Source organism: Manis pentadactyla, chromosome 12 (assembly GCF_030020395.1).
Source record: "Manis pentadactyla isolate mManPen7 chromosome 12, mManPen7.hap1, whole genome shotgun sequence".
Classification (NCBI taxonomy): Eukaryota; Metazoa; Chordata; class Mammalia; order Pholidota; family Manidae; genus Manis; species Manis pentadactyla.
Window position 1 is genome coordinate 50,078,775 of NC_080030.1, and position 12,496 is coordinate 50,091,270.

The window sequence follows — 12,496 nt, forward strand, 5'->3', positions numbered from 1 at the left end:
TACCCAATCATATGAACACATAGCTAGGGCCCTGAATTTAGGCTTCAGTTACTTCATGGTAAATCCACCTCTGAAATATGTCCTGTTATTATTTTGATTTTATAAATTGGGAAATTGAACATGGAGTTTCTGGTTACTACCACCTGCAGATATTGGCTGATGACCTTCACTTGTCTCCCTCATTCTCCAGCCTTTATGTCATATAATATAGGACATTTCAGAATTTTTCCTTATCACAAGATATATATGAAGCTAAAGGGGACATAGATACATTTTAAATATAAAGTCCTGATAACTTAAAGTTTAAGAAGAATAATATTGTTACATAATCTGTTACCTGATCTGTTTTTCAGGAATGAACATTTATTCATAAGGTATTCTAGAAAATTGTTACTTATACATATTTTGCTAAAAATGGTTTTTTTGTAATGATACTAATGGAGTAATAATGGCACCACAAATTTCAGTGCTCCTCTTTAAAACAAAGTTCAACAATAGCCACATACCTAATTATATAATATTAGCAAAAATATCAAACTTTTGATTGCATGTAACAATTTTTGTTCTGGTTTTTATTAATACCGAAAGTCAGACTTTTTCTTAATGTTTTTGGAGACTCAGTCAATATTATAGCTCTCTTTATAAATTAAGTGAATTGAAGATTATCTGTGCAAATTAAAAAAAATCTGGCTGTTGCACTCTACTGTTGAGTTATAATCTTAATTCGCCAACTAATGATTTCTAATTTTCAGAAAGTTCTGTGACTTGCACAATTTTCTCAAATATCCCCTCTCTTTGGAACAGATACCGGAGAGTTAATATAATATGTAGAATGATGAAAACAAGCATTTAATATTTGCTTTTTTCTTACAGTTTCCAAGTCAAATAAAACTTTATGCCCTGCATACACATACATACACTCACACACAAATGAGATTGGATTCATATTAAAATTAGAGGTTAAACTACAGCATTGATTAGATTTAATATAATTAATTTATGAATACATGTTTTGTATATTTATTTTTGAAATATTTATATTTACTTCTGGATATTTGAAGACTTCATTGTTCTTATTATCAGAGAATGAGGTTAAAACTAAATAAGACCCAATTTATCTATGAAATCAAACTACAGGAGCAAATCAAACTAATTATGTATATTAGCCAGAAGTAGAAACAAAAATAGCAATTCCCTATTAAAATAAACAAAGAGTGAAATAGAATATTAAAAAGGTAATGAATTTCCTGACTTATAAAATTCCATTTAGTAGTACCTTAATTCAAGGAAATATTAGGAAAAAACCATGTCTAATGTGTTAGTATCTGTAATATGGAAGGATATTTTGCCAAATTATTATTTTTAATGTAGATATAAGTTTTGTCCTTTTATGTCAATCTCCTCTTTAAACCAGGAATAGCTCAAAAGAACTATAATATGATAGGATCCCTGGAATGCTTGAGATCACAGAATCTTCCCCCTTAGCTGTCTTATCTACAAGATGGATTAACAATATTGTAAGGATTAATTAGGAAATGAATGTAAAGTACTTGCATGGTGCCTGGAATAATAGTAAGTGTTTGGTAAAGTTAGCATCTATATTTGTGTTCTGAAGTTATCTTTCCTCAGGTAGTAAAATATTAATAAAATTAATTAAACATTTACTATGTACCAGATTCTGTATTATATCCTTTGCAAGAATGCCTCACATTAGCTTATAAAGCAGGCATTATTCCAATTCCCATTCTATGGAAGAGGAAACTTGGGGTTAATGAGCTGATAAGAAAGAATGGAAAACCTTATTGTTGAACTCTTGTCTGTATGGCTTTAAACTCATATATTGTATCTATAGTTAATACTGTCAGGAATCTAGAATTCAGGTAATTGTTTGGAAGAAGTAAGTATGTGAACAGTTTTTTCCCTGGCAGATAGAGGTTACCTGACCATGGAGGATGAGAGAATATGGGTCTCAGAATTCACCTTTGTCATCCTGGGGTAAGAACAATAACTGAAATTCTGGGTAATCCATAGGAATACCTTTAGGAAATAAAATCCAAATATAAATATTGGACTATAATTTATTCCCTCAATTTCTTTCTCCATTTTGTGAATGCTACATGCAAAACTAGGAAGAGAAAAATAAAAATTAGCAGAACATTTTTTGATGCCAAAACATGTTTTATTTGACTGTTTGTTAGAACGTGTCTTAAATGTTTATATGATTCTATAGAGCTGTAAAATAGTTTGTGGATTTTTCCATTTCCTAATATTTTATTACTGGCTTCACTGCACACACAGGAACTATTTCCACTAAGTTTCTTAGAAATGAAAATGTTTCAACCATTAAGTTTATCTTAAAAGAGAACACACATCATATATTTCAACTGCAAATAAATTGATATTTATGCATGTTTTCCTTAAACTTTTCAAAACAAGGGTGTGAGATGTGAGTAGATATGGTTAGTTTGGGTGCAGAAAAACATTTTTGTAACGTTATAAAAGAATAACAAGAAAAGTGCTGAAGAAAGCCTAGTTAACTACATCTTTAATTATCATTGTAGGAAACACTATTTATATACTGTGGTTACAACATTTTACATGATTTCATTTTCTGAATAATTTTACTGTTATTCCAAGAGCTCTATTTTTCCATATGTTGTATCTTGCCAAAATTTCAAACAGGAAAATGTCTTAAATACAGCCAAATCTTTATCTGTGGCAGGTAACTTGTGTTTGAAGTAGTGTAAGCAAAATGTAACCAAGATTTTATTTCTAGGAACTAACTCTTCTTTGGGGCAATAAACATAGAAATTAACTATAGTAGATGAATAATCATAGTAGAATCTCATAGCAGCTGAATATTATAAATTTAACCCACCGAGACCTAAAAAGTAGCTTATAAAATATGTAATGATACTTAGTACTATTTGAAATGGGAAACCTCTAGTCACTTGAGGTATTTTGGCACTGTAGATGATCTGAAAATGAACTACGAGAATGTTCAAGCTGTTTTCATATGCAGTGAAAATGTAATTGGAAACATGGGTCTATGCTTAAAACTCCATATTTTCTGCTGAATGAAAATATGTGTCGATTTGCTTTGGGTGTGTGATATTCTGTTGCATTCTTTCAACCAAAAATGATATTAAGTCCTCAGCAGTATAATCCATCTTTTACCATTTTGTATGTGTTTATCTATGTGCATGTGTAAAAGAAAGGAGAGTAGGTAAATATGGTCCTAGGAGAGTGCAGAAATAGAAGGGAAAAAATCTACAAATCATTTTTATACCACACTGTTGTCTCCATTAGACTTAACTCATTCACTTAAGTTCATGGTTTTCAGTGGATAAAGCTTCACCATGGCAAAGCAGGAAGAGTTTGGTCAAACAACGATACGGCATCTTACAGATACCAAATAAAATTCAATGGGAAATTGAATTTAGTATACACTTCTAACTTATTTTAAAAACACAAATTTATCCAAATAGCAAATTATCAAGAGGAGTGTTATTTATGCTTCAGTATTTAATCAAATAAATTTCTTAGAATCAACAAGGACCATATAAAAGTGCATATGGATTTCAGGTGTGTTTGATCTGCCTGCAATAGTTCTATATTTCAGCCTAAGCTATAATAAACTGTCTAGAGTGTTCAAAATTAAAATTTACTCCTCCTCTCCAGGCAGTTTGCCAAAAGCATACTAATGAAATGTATCACTGTTTAAATAAAATGAATTAAATATCTCACTGCACAGGACAGAAGGATACATTTTCTTTAGGACAATTTATTATTAGTGAAAGAAATCAAGCAATGGAAAGCAAAGATCAATGTTTGAACACTTTTAATAATTTTTAGTTCATTTTATATTGACCTCTGTTGCACACCCTATATTGGTGTCTTTTTAATTAACAAAATACTACTTAACAGAAGTCAGGGTGGAAAAGTTACAAAAATGAAGACAAAAATCACAAAGGTCTGAAGTCAAGTTCTACAATCATATTGCAACACTATTTTGGTGTAAAGCAGGGAAATTTCTACTTAAATTATCTAAAATTATATCCTCTCATTTATTAACATTTCCTTAAATCATTCAAATCTTTATCACTCTAAACATATATATAATTTTCCTTTAAGGTAATTATGTAATTTTATTTTACTTAAAACTTAAATCCTGCTAAAGCTACTTTTGAGGAATACTTAATTTCCCCTCTGCAATAATTCAAAATATCAAACTAACATTAAGTCACAGATGACTCAGTTTCACTATGTCCTAGTCCACCTCTCTCTTTCCTAGCCACACACATAAAGAATATTTTTCTTTTATTAGAAAACAATGAGGATTCTGAAGTTTAGAGAATTGTGTATATTCTGACTCAGTGACATGCCATCCTTTTCCAGAATTATTTAGGGCATTAGTATAACTGTCTCAATCAAAGCCTGCTGTTTAGATAGAATTCTAAGGTACATATTAGAACAATCTGTCCATGACTTTGAGCCTTTGACTCTAAGGAGAAAGCTCTTCTTTTCTTGTATGCTATGTTCGTTATGTTGATGGTGATAGATGAATGCCAACTTGCAATATTCATTAGTAAAAATAATACTGTAAATAATGTCGAACCCATATTGTGGTTATTAGAGTTTAAAAAAAACCTTACCTGTTAAAACATATTTTCTGTTATTAATATCCATTCTATTATTTGAAACTCTAAAGTATTAAATATTATAAGTAAAAGATTTGGTAGTAATTTTTTTTAACCCCCTGAATTATGATTTGGCAACACAAATGTGTAGAACTGGGGAATTAATAATTCCATTGATGCATTAGTATGATAATTTACCTTTTTTTTAAAGAGATAATGAATGTAGTGCAAGTTAAATTAGAATAAGTTCCAGCGTGAGTTTTTTTCCCTTTCCAACCAGAATCTATGATATTATTGAATAAATATTTTTGTATTTATTTTGAATGTCTTGCCTTTCAGTGGGTGAATATTCACTGATAGACTAGTCAGATGTCATTGATTGTAATTATTCTATTTTTTAAAGTATGTGTGATGAATTTTTATAATCCTTGATTTAAAAAATAAAAGAAGTCTTAGTGCATCATGAATAAGTTAATTTTTTTGTAATAACACTAGTTCATAAAATCTAAATTTGGGAGGTATTGTCTAAGAAAAAACTACACAAAAAAGAATGTATACAATTTATAGTTTCTTACAAAGAGGAGAAAGTCATACATCAAAAACTTGAAATCTTTAAGGATTACAGAGAAATGAAATTACATTGCTCTTTTCAGATACAAATATTTTGACTTAAGAAAATAGGTTTGATTTCAACTATATATTCTAAGAAAACAGAAAACTTTTGCCCTCTTAGTACATTTGTTGAGAGTTTTTCTGGAAAGTTCAATATATGAGAAGTCTGTTCTGCTTTAACAATTTAATCGATTAATGCACATGATGTTTGGTAAATACATGAATTATTTGCATGGTTTTCTGTTGCTGTAACTGTCTTTTGTAATGATTAAAGCTGTTAAATTATTTCTTCTGTGCATATTCTTCATAACTGTATTATAAGATTTAGTATATATTACTATGTCAATCTCTCCTAATAGAATGAAAAAAATGGTGGCAAAGAGTTAAGTGTCTTAACTAAAATTTTTGGAAGGTAAATACACTACAAAGTGAGAAAAAGGTCTGTAATCTTAAAGCAAAAATTATTGCACTTCATTGATCTCTAAGGGTATTTTTCATTCCTTTTCACACATGTTCTCTATGGTTGGGTAGCAGTCTTGTTCACTAGAAACTTACAGATCAATGGTATTTTGATAGAGTGCCAACATCTAGTCAAAAATAAAACATCCACAAGATCATCTTACCACTTTTTTTTGTGTGTGTGTGTTTCCACCTTTTAATATTTGATAATTTCTTATATTACATGTGACACAATATAGATAAGTCCTCTTGAATGAAAATGTAATGGCTATATGAATTTTTTTTAAAGCCTCTCAAGACCTCAGTATGGGAGCCTGTTACACAGAACCCAAAGTAGCTATAAATTTGTAAGCCTGAGGGAAAAGAAAACAAGTTTATGAAGTCCCCCAGTGAATGGCCTTACCATGGAGGTACAGCTGAAGTGATTATTTATTATTATAAAGTATTCCAATAAAATCTTTTATATAGAAGTACAATTCACTCATGAATAAAGGCAATTTTGAAGTAAAAAAATAATGGCAGTTAAAATTTCAGTGAAGTACATGACTTAGATGGACTTGATTTATTAGCTATAGAATGAAAAGTATTCCTCTAGGGCAGACTCTCTGTATTTTTTTTAAATTTTGGTATCATTAATTTACAATTACATGAAGAACATTATGTTTACTAGGTTCCCCGCTTCATCAAGTCCCCCCAACATACCCCTTCAAAGTAACTGTCCATCAGCGTAGTGAGATGCTGTAAAATCACTACTTGTCTTCTCTGTGTTGCACAGCCCTCCCTGTGCCCCCCATGCACTATACATGCTAATCGTAATGCCCTCTTTCTTTTTCCCTGCCCTTATCCCTCCCTTCCCACCCATCCTCCCCAGTCCCTTTCCCTTTGGTAACTATTAGTCCATTCTTGGGTTCTGTGATTCTGCTGCTGTTTTGTTCCTTCAGTTTTCCTTTGTTCTTATACTCCACATATGAGTGAAATCATTTGGTACTTGTCTCTCTGCCTGGCTTATTTCACTGAGCATAATACCCTCTAGCTCCATCCATGTCGTTGTGAATGGTAGGATCTGTTTTTTTCTTATGGCTGATAATATTTCATTGTGTATATGTACCACATCTTCTTTATCCATTCATCTACTGATGGACATTTAGGTTCCTTCCATATCTTGGCTATTGTAAATAGTGCAGTGATAAACATAGAGGCGCATCTTTCTTTTTCAAACTGGAGTGCTGCATTCTTAGGGTAAATTCCTAGAAGTGGAATTCCTGGGTCAAACGGTATTTCTATTTTGAGCATTTTGAGGAACCTCCATACTGCATTCCACAATGGTTGAACTAATTTACATTCTCACCAGCAGTGTAAGAGGGTTCCCATTTCTCCATAACCTCGCAACATTTGTTGTTGTTTGTCTTTTCGATGATGGTGATCCTTACTGGTGTGAGGTGATATCTCATTGTGGTTTTAATTTGAAATTCTCTGATGACGAGCGATTTGAGGCATCTTCATGTGTCTGTTGGCCATCTGAATTTCTTCTTTAGAGAACTGTCTATTCAGCTCCTCTGCCCATCTTTTAATTGGATTATTTGCTTTTTGTTTATTGAGGTGTGTGAGCTCTTTATATATTTTGGATGTCAACCCTTTATCAGATCTGTCATTTATGAATATATTCTCCCATAATGTAGGGTACCTTTTCGTTCTATTGATGGTTTCCTTTGCTGTACAGAAGCTTTTCAGCTTGATATAGTCCCACTTGTTCATTTTTGCTTTTGTTTCCCATGCCTGGTGAGATATGTTCATGAAGAAGTCACTCATGTTTATGTCCATGAGACTTTTGCCTATGTTTTCTAAGAGTTTTATGGTTTCATGACTTACATTCAGGTCTTTGATCAATTTTGAATTTACTTTCATGTATGGGGTTAGACAGTGATCCAGTTTCATTCTCCTACATGTAGCTGTCCAGTTTTGCCAGCACCATCTGTTGAAGAGACTGTCATTTCCCCATTGTATGTCCATGGCTCCTTTATTGTATATTAATTGGCCATATATGTTTGGGTTAATGTCTGGAGTCTCTATTCTGTTCCACTGGTCTGTGGCTCTGTTCTTGTGCCAGTACCAAATTGTCTTGATTACTGTGGCTTTGTACTAGAGCTTGAAGTTGGGGAGCGAGATCCCCCCCGACTTCATTCTTCCTTCTCAGGATTGCTTTGGCTATTCGGGGTCTTTGGTGGTTCCATATGAATTTTTGAACTATTTGTTCCAGTTCATTGAAGAATGCTGTTGGCAATTTGATAGGGATTGCATCGAATCTGTGTATTTCTTTGGGCAGGATGGCCATTTTGACAATATTAATTCTTCCTAGCCAGGAGAATGGGATGAGTTTCCATTTGTTAGCGTCCTCTTTAATTTCTCTTAAGAGTGTCTTGTCATTTTCAGGGTATAGGTCTTTCACTTCCTTGGATAGGTTTATTCCTACGTATTTCATTCTTTTTGATGCAATTGTGAATGGAGTTGTTTTCCTGATTTCTATTTCTGTTGGTTCATTGTTAGTGTATAGGAAAGCCACAGATTTCTGTGTGTTGATTTTGTATCCTGCAACTTTGCTGAATTCTGATATTAGTTCTAGTCGTTTTGGAGTGGAGTCTTAAGGGTTTTTTATACACAATATCATGTCATCTGCAAATAGTGACAGTTTAACTTCTTCTTTACTAATCTGGATTCCTTGTATTTCTTTGTTTTGTCTAATTGCCCTCGCTAGCACCTCCAGTACTATGTTGGATAACAGTCAGGAGAGTGGGCATCCCTGTCTTGTTCCCAATCTCAGAGGAAAAGCTTTCAGCCTCTTGCTGTTCAGTATGACGTTAGCTGTGGGTTTATCATATATGGCCTTTGTTATGTTGAGGTACTTGCCCTCTATGCCCATTTTGTTGAGAGTTTTTATCATGAATGGATGTTGAATTTTGTTGAATGCTTTTTCAGCATCTATGGAGATGATCATGTGGTTTTTGTCTTTCTTTTTGTTGATGTGGTGGATGATGTTGATGGATTTCGAATGTGGTACCATCCTTGCATTCCTGGGATGAATACCACTTGATCATGGTGTATGATCCTCTTGATGTATTTTTGAATTCAGTTTGCTAATATTTTGTTGAGTATTTTTGCATCTACGTTCATCAGGGATATTGGTCTGTAGTTTTCTTTTTTGGTGGGTCTTTGCCTGGTTTTGGTATTAGAGTGATGCTGGCTTCATAGAATGAGTTTGGGAGTATTCCCTCCTCTTCTATTTTTTGGAAAACTTTAAGGAGAATGGGTATTATGTCTTCTCTGTAAGTCTGATAAAATTCCGAGTTAAATCCATCTGGCCTGGGGGTTTTGTTCTTTGGTAGTTTTTTGATTACTGCTTCAATTTCGTTGCTGGTAATTGGTCTTTTTAGATTTTCTGTTTCTTTCTGGGTCAGTCTTGGAAGGTTGTATTTTTCTAGGAAGTTGTCCATTTTTCCTAGGTTTTCCAGCTTGTTAGCATATAGGTTTTCATAGTATTCTCTAATAACTCTTTGTATTTCTGTTGTGTGCGTCGTGATGTTTCCTTTCTCGTTTCTGATTCTGTTGATATGTGTCGACTCTCTTTTTCTCTTAATAAGTCTGTCTAGAGGCTTATCTATTTTCTTTATTTTTTCAAAGAACCAGCTCTTGGTTTCATTGATTTTTTTCTTTTGTTTTATTCTTCTCAATTTTATTTATTTCTTCTCTGATCTTTATTATGTCCCTCCTTCTGCTGACCTTAGGCCTCATTTGTTCTTCTTTTTCCAATTTTGATAATTGTGACATTAGACTATTCATTTGTGACTGTTCTTCCTTCTTTAAATATGCCTGGATTGCTATATACTTTACTCTTAACACTGCTTTTCGCTGTGTCCCACAGAAGTTGGGGCTTTGTGTTTTTGTTGTCATTTGTTTCCATATATTGCTGGATCTCCATTTTAATTTGGTTGTTGATCCATTGATTATTTAGGAGCATGTTGTTAAGCCTCCATGTGTTTGCGAGCCTTTTTGCTTTCTTTGTACAATTTATTTCTAGTTTTATACCTTTGTGGTCTGAAAAGTTGGTTGGTAGGATTTCAATCTTTTGGAATTTACTGAGGCTCTTTTGGTGGCCTAGTATGTGGTCTATTCTGGAGAATGTTCCATGTGCACTTGAGGAGAATGTGTATCCCGTTGCTTTTGGATGTAGAGTTTTATAGGTGTCTTTTAGGTCCATCTGTTCTAGTGTGTCGTTCAGTGCATCTGTGTCTTTACTTATTTTCTGTCTGGTGGATCTGTCCTTTGGAGTGAGTGGTGTGTTAAAGTCTCCCAAAATGAATGCATTGCATTCTATTTCCTCCTTTAATTCTGTTACTATTTGTTTCACACATATTGGTGCTTCTGTATTGGGTGCATATATATTTATAATGGTTATATCCTCTTGTTGGACTGAGCCCTTTATCATTATATAATGTCCTTCTTTATCTCTTGTTACTTTCTTTGTTTTGAAGTCTATTTTGTCTGATACTAGTATTGCAACATCTGCTTTTTTCTCCCTATTGTTTGCATGAAATATCTTTTTCCATCCCTTGGCTTTTAATCTGTGCATATCTTTGGGTTTGAGGTGAGTCTCTTGTAAGCAGCATATAGATGGGTCTTGCTATTTTATCCATTCTGTTACTCTGTGTCTTTTGACTGATGTATTCAGTCCATTTACATTTATGGTGATTATTGAAAGATATGTACTTATTGCCATTGCAAGCTTTAGATTCATGGTTACCAAAGGTTCAAGGTTGGCTTCTTTACTACCTTACTGTCTAACTTAACTTGCTTATTGAGCTATTATAAACACAGTCTGATGATTCTTTCTCTCCCTTCTTATTTCTCCTCCTCCATTTTTTATATGTTGGGTGTTTTGTTCTGTGCTCTTTCTAGGAGTGCTCCCATCTAGAGCAGTCCCTGTAAGATGTCCTGTAGAGGTGGTTTGTGGGAAGCAAATTCCCTCAGCTTTTGTTTGTCTGGAAATTGTTTAATCCCACCATCATATTTGAATGATAGTCTTGCTGGATACAGTATCCTTGGTTCAAGGCCCTTCTGTTTCATTGCATTAAATATATCATGCCATTCTCTTCTGGCCTGTAAGGTTTCTGTTGAGAAGTCTGGTGATAGCCTGATGGGTTTTCCTTTGTAGGTGACCTTTTTCCTCTCTCTGGCTGCCTTTAATACTCTGTCCTTGTCCTTGATCTTTGCCATTTTAATTTTTATATGTCTTGGTGTTGTCCTCTTTGGGTCCCTTCTGTTGGTAGTTCTGTGTGCTTCTGTAGTCTGAGAAACTATTCCTCCCCAGTTTGGGGATGTTCTCAGCAATTATTTCTTCAAAGACACTTTCTATCCCTTTTTCTCTCTCTTCTTCTTCTGGTACCCCTATAATGCAGATAGTGTTCCTTTTGGATTGGTCACACAGTTCTCTTAATATTGTTTCATTCCTGGAGATCCTTTTATCTCTCTCTTTGTCAGCTTCTATGCGTTCCTGTTCTCTGGTTTCTATTCCATCAATGGCCTCTTGCATCTTATCCATTCTGCTTATAAACCCTTCCAGAGATTGTTTCATTTCTGTAATCTCCCTCCAGATGTCATCCCTTTGCTCTTGTGTATTTCTCTGCAGGTCTGTCAGCATGTTTATGATTTTTATTTTGAATTCTTTTTCAGGGAGACCAGTTAGGTCTGTCTCTGCAGATCCTCTCTCAGGGGTTGTCTGAACTATTTTGGACTGGACTAAATTTTTTTGCCTTTTCATGGTGATAGTGGTGGCTGTAGGCAGGTTGCGGGTGTGTCAGCTGGGAGAAGATAGTCCTTTCCTTCTTGCTGGATGCCTTGCCCTTCTCTGCTGCCTGTGTCAGTTACCCACACTCCTGGAGCAGTCACTGGGTTAATCCCCTAAGCTGCTGTGGGCAGGGTCTCTGTCAGAGCAGCGCAGAGCCTTGTGGGGTGTGGCAGGCACCGCTGCAGGTGCACACGGGCCTCTCCCATGCCGACCTCTTCCAGGCTCCTCTGGCGCCACTGCCACTGGCATGCGTGGGCTGCTCCCGGGCTGTTTGGTCGCTGCCATGGCAGGCTTGCACAAGCTGATCCCAGTCCCCTCGGTACTGCAGCTCCTGGTGCGCGCTGCCAGTCTTCCACTAGTGGGCTGGTGTGTCCAGGCTGTGCCAGTTTGGGGAACGAGTGGCAGGCTGCTTAGTGTCATGAGGGGCTTCAGAGCTGCGCTGCCTCCGCGGGGTTTAGGGCGTCTAAGATTCCCCGGGATTCCCAGCTGCTGGCTAAGTGTGCTGGGACTACTTCGTTCAGCTGTGCGTCCCTGTCTCTTTAAGACTTGCAAAAAGCACTCACTTTTCTTTTGTGTCAGGGGCGCTGGTTGCGGGGACCTGCCCGCAGGTTTTGCTTTTCTGTTTCTCTAATATCCAGCACCCCGTGCACCTTGTGTCTGTACTCCGGGTGCAGATTTCTAGAGCTGGTTGTTTAGCAGTCCTGGACTTTCACTCCCTCCCTGTTCTGACTCCTTTCTTCCTGCTGGGTTCTGGGGTGGGGGAGCATTTGGGTCCTGCCTGGCCACAGCTTGTATCTTAACCCCTTCGTGTGATGTTGAGTTCTCGCAGATGTAGATGTATCCTTGCTGTTGTACTGCATCCACTGGTGTCTCTTTTAGGAATATTGTATTTATTGTATTTTCATAAATATATATGTTTTTGGGAGGAGATTTCCATTGAAGTACT